The sequence below is a fragment of the Stigmatopora argus genome, chromosome 14 (genome assembly GCF_051989625.1).
Source record: "Stigmatopora argus isolate UIUO_Sarg chromosome 14, RoL_Sarg_1.0, whole genome shotgun sequence".
NCBI classification, from domain to species: Eukaryota; Metazoa; Chordata; class Actinopteri; order Syngnathiformes; family Syngnathidae; genus Stigmatopora; species Stigmatopora argus.
In genome coordinates, this window is record NC_135400.1 from 3422988 (window position 1) to 3428650 (window position 5663).

The window sequence follows — 5663 nt, forward strand, 5'->3', positions numbered from 1 at the left end:
GCACTGTTCCTCAGTAGTCTGGAGCTGAAAACAACAGTAGCAGAGTAGGGCACCTTGACTCCGTTGCTGGTAAGCGCCGACAGCTCTTCCATCTTATCCCACGATGCAATGGTTGGTCAGAAGCGTTGCCTCTTCTCACGGCACTTTTGTCCAGCTCCGAATCCCCGGCGGCACCGAGGTGTTGCTCCTTCCGCTGCGTATTGTAACAGCTAGTCCCATGTGTGTGACAGCGTAGGCATGGCTGAATGGTTCCAAAAAAAGAAGTAGCCGAAAGAAGCCAGGCTAACAGAACACGGAACGTTGTAAAAACATTAAAGTAAAAAGTATAAAGTACAAAGTAAAGTAAAAAGGATTGTATTAAGAAATATTAAAATGTAATTGAAAAAAAGATAGAAGGGCTGTAAATCACGAAAAACATAAGAGTGTACAGAGCTACTTCCACTGGCTCCCGCGTGAACGGCGCCATCTTGGTAATAAATGGACAGTGCAATATTTTGTAGACTCGGATGTTGCTATGACTTCAACTATTTCCGGTATATTTGGTCACAATCAGCATGTTGCTATGACTTCAACTATTTCCGGTATATTTGGTCACAATCAGCATGTCAAAATGATTTGTTTTGATCAAAAAAGATTTGAACAAGACTTCTGTCTTCAAGAAAAACGTTGCAAGTTGCAAACAAAAAATAAGTATAAAAAATGAAACTCAAGCAAACAAACAGAAAAGTATGACTCAATATTTACATTTTTTTCAATTCCCTTTCCATGTTCTGGGTATCCAAACTTTTGCTCTTGATGCCAAACTTTCTCAGAGGCGCCACAACTTTTTTTTTTGCTCAAGAAAAAGATTTATTTCTTGCCTTTCTCTTATGCTCCCATTGGTCAAATAGATTTCTCATGTGGAAGTTACTGCGGGCTAACCACACTGTTTGGCGTGAAATCCTCTGCCTGCACTAAAAAAAGAAGTAAAATCTGCTTGTTATGTCCATTACCTTACTACTACTACATTTATGAAAAGATTTCAATAAAATCTGTCCACTGGTCATAAAGATGAAGATTGAATATGTTGTGTGCGGATGTAGAGTATAACCGTTACATCTTTGGCAAGACGTCGAGGCGAGGTAACGAAGAAATAGGACCCAATAGCAGGGAAGCAGGCGAGGATGAGGGAGGTGGTGCTCAAACCAAAACTTTAATAACTTAAGGACGATCTGAGAAAATAACAAAGACTTAGAAATCAAATCACATAACCAAACCTGACAAGGGGAGATACGGGAACGCGAGGAACGAGGCATATGTAACAGGGATCGAGGTAACGTGGAAACATGGACAAACAAAAGCAGACATAACAATCAGTGGGGTTTAAATAGACTGACATGGGTTAGGAACACCTCGGAAACACACGAGGGAGCAAGCAGGGAATACACCAGGGGCGGAGAAATGACTGCTGAACACAGGGCAATCACTCAGACGGGACACCAGTGGGAAAAAAACATAAAACCAAGCAACCCTAACAATAACTGAGATTCATGACAGGATTTCCAGTTTAAAATCTGCATTTAAAACATTGTACAGTGGTACCTCGTCACACGACCGCTCGTCATACAACGACCAAGCTTTTTTGCATATCTTTCGTGTATAACAATATCTACGAGCACTGAACGATTAATTCAGACGAGTTTTCCCTCCTACGCATCGACCAGGAAACGCACAACGCGCATGCGCGGGCAAAAAGAGGGCTTTCTGGGTAATGAAGTATACTCGTGCACACAACGCCGATAGGCAATGGCACTCTTTCTCAAAATGAAACTTCATTACCCACAATCAATACGTGGGTAAGCTGAGCTGTTGCATTTCCTGTTATTTTATTATCTAATACGAGGAGTATTATATTACTTCTCGTTCGCTGCTCCTAAGAACATCAGCGGCACTGGCTCGCAATTCCCTCTTTGTAATATTTTTGGTCGCAACTCTCTCTCATAGGCGCCGTTCAAAGCGGTTGCAACCAGAGCCATTTCAACGAGGGAGTTGCGAGCCGGTCTTTATGAGCAGCGGAGCGATCGCTAAAATGTACTACAAGACTATTTCTCGTTGGCAAGTGGTCGTGGGTTATCCTATTGTGAGGACATTTGTGTGAATCATTTTCGGAATATTTTGATGGGAATACGTAGTACAACAGCAAACAGCCCATCGATAGCGAACGTGAGGGTGGAGGCGTGGCAAACCGCCAACCCGGAAAACGAAGGTAACAAAAGATTACAACAAAATTAGAATTCAGTTTTGTGTAAAGTTACATTAAACGTATGTTTGAGTGTCTGTATATATTAATCCAAGTTAATTTAAATTTGTTTGTTCCGTTTACGAGTGCGTTGTCATGGAAAAAAAAGATCCCCCCCCATGCCCCCAAACGTCTGTCTCCCGTCGGCGAAATCTGCCCAATTTTAGTTAGATTAAATACATTTTATTACTATTAAACCACTAGTTATGTGTTACTTTGTTAATCGATGGCGAATTAGAAGAAATAAAACATTTTTTTCCAATCCAATATCCTGTTTTTGGTGTTTTTTCAGAGAGTTGGAACGAATTAATGTGTTTCCCATTCATTTCAATGGGAAACGTCCGCTCGAGTTACGAGAATCTCGTCATACGATCTCAGTCCCGCAACTGATAAAATCGTATGTCGAGGTACCACTGTATATTCGGCCGACCATCTGATTCCACAAAGAATCCTGGTCTTTGTTCAAACCGATCCAGTGCCGACTGTTTAACCGATGAGACGTCTTCTAAACTAAGTAACACTTCACTGCTATCAACTGATTAAACTTGCAAAAGGTGTCCTCTTGTTCTGTTAGGATGAAAACCTGCACCCACTGCGCCCCTTTGAGGAACAGTTTGGTGCCCCTTATTTTAACAAACATTGGGGCTTGAGTGGGAGGACTACACATCCACCCTTGGCACTTTTCAGTAGGGATTACATGGAACAGGAAGGGCTAGGCAGAGCTTGAACTCCTCTCACAGCTCTGTTTACGGCCATCGACGGGAAGCCGTGACAGCAAGTTCCCATGGGAACCGACCAACATAAACACTCATCCTGTAGTTGAATTCCCGAGTTTCCTAAAAGGCCTCTGTCAGCCTTATCTGCCTGTGTTTTGAGTCGATCTCACACGCACGTATGGCAGCTAAAGGTTCCTCCATCCATCTTCATGACAAGTAGTGCTCACCGATGATAACAGATCAGCATAATTATCACATGGAAACATCTGGGCATGAGCTGTGAGCCATAGGGGTTGCCCTCGGTTGTACGTGCAGATCCACACTGTGTCTGTGTGTCTTACTCAATGTGCACCCCTATGGAAAATCCACTGGAACAGGGGCAGACCAAGGTCCTATCTGGTGAGAAACAGCTCCATTTGTGTTTGTATGCAAAACAAATAGGGGCATCGAAGTACACATGACCGCCAGGCATGTTTTTATTTATTTTTTTAAAATGTATTTATTAAGAGATTTTTTGTTTTTTTTTATTACATAAATTAAAACGTCATCATGCGGCCTGGCGGATGAGTGGTTAGTATGTCGCCCTCACAGTTCTGGTGTCCTGGGTTTGATCCCAGGTCGGTCCTCCTGTGTGGAGTTTGCATGTTCTCCTCAGACGTACGTGGGTTTTCTCTGGGTACTCCGTTTTCTTCCCACATTCCAAAAGCATGCATGGTAGGCTGGTTGAAGACTCTATTTTGCCCCTATGATTGCCCCCAGGTATGAGTGTGAGCGTGAATGGTTGTCCTCGTGCCCGGCGATTGGCTGGTTACTATTTCAGGTTGTCCCCTGCTTGGTGCCTGAAGTCAGTTGGCATATGCTCCAGCACCCTCCACGACCCTTGTGATGATAAGCAGTTCAGAGAAGGAATGACAATGATTAAAAGGTCAAAAGTCTATTCAAGAGTAAGAGAAAAGCAGAGACAAGGCGGACATCTAGTGGCAATTTGAAGCAGTCACATTTGTACCAAAAATAAAGCATTGCCTCTCATTTATGTTTCAAAGTACAACAGGAATGACCAATTCTATGAAAGACCTTAGCAAGAGAATGATAAGATGTACAAAATATCTTGGAGCAGCATTCATGTATTTTTATTTTGAACACGCCATACTATACTTTAACAGTATGGAACAATTAAAAAAATAAATCTAAGAGTAAGAACCAGAGAAAGATGACAATTTAATAACTTTCGCTAGATGATGTAGGCAATGAATGCTATTCACGTTTGAGCACCGTTTTGAGAATTAACCTTAAAAGGGGCGTGTGTAAGGATATGGATAAATATTCATATATACATATGACCAAAGTTGTTCACATTACTACTGTAAGGCCAGTGACTCAATAATTGGGTGGGAAATCACATCCATAACTGAGTACCAGGGCAAACTCTATTGCCGATCAGAAAGAACATGAAAGGTTCTATAAAATATAAGTAAATCTGAATAGTTCCCAAGACTTTTGTCACGATGAAACACAGCGCCTTAGACAAAAAACAAACAAACAAAAAAACACAAAATACTACCATGAGTCAAACATGCTGGTTGGGCTGCTTTGCTGTTTGGATGACTTGCACTACTCACTAGGATCGACAACCCAAAATGTTGAACGAGCCATTTTGGACCCAAAAAAAGTATGTCTGGAGTCTTAAAAGCCTTATACTAGCCTTATAATGAAGGCAATACGTGCTGTATGTATCGGTAGTAATCTACTTCAAAATAATCAAGTTGGTTACAAATCCATCATGAGCATTCATGATTAAATCTTTATGCATTCTGTCGAGAACGACTCACCACATGACGGGTCTGTTGTACGATACTGCCTCAAGTTGAACTTCATTACAATATTAATGAATTAAGTTTCATTGCTATGATGAAATTATTCATTCATTCATCTTGCATACCGCTGGGTTTGCAAGGGTTGCTAGAGCCTAACCCAGCTCACTTCGGGCCATAGGCAGAATACACCATAGACTGGTCGCCAGTCAGTCGTAGGGCACACACAATTTTTTAATCTCATTTTATTTTGAGGATTTGACATAACGGGTGGCCCGGCGGCTGAGTCCTTAGCGCTTCGGCCTCACAGTGGGGTGCCTGTGTGGAGTTTGACTGTTCTTCCCGGGCCTGCGTGGGTTTTCCCTGGGTACTCTGGTGTCCTCCCACATTCCAAAGACATGCATAAATGTGTACAGATGATTGAGGCTGGGATGAGATTTAAAGGGGGGACAGATGGTGGGCCTGTCCCACCTACTTCATGTATAGTATATAGGAGTCGTTTACCAATGACTGTGTTATCAGTATAGTTTCACGCTTTTTGTAATATTCATTCAGACTGGTAGTCTGGGAATGCCAAATTAGTGCCAGGGTGTCAGATGGGGGTAGCGCTGCATTAACCAAGCTTACCAAGCATCTGACTTGATTGAAAACACAAGCAAATCCACAAACACACACACACTGGCATTCAATCTCACAGACACATGACGTCCCATAAACCCACTTCTTAATCTCAAAGCTGTTTTTATTTTTTCCCCTATTTGTGGCCACTGTGTTTCGCATCAATGTAAATCCCCCTCTGACTAAATCCACCCCGCCCCCTCCTGAGATTTCTCCTATCCTCAGTCCTCTAAACTCAGC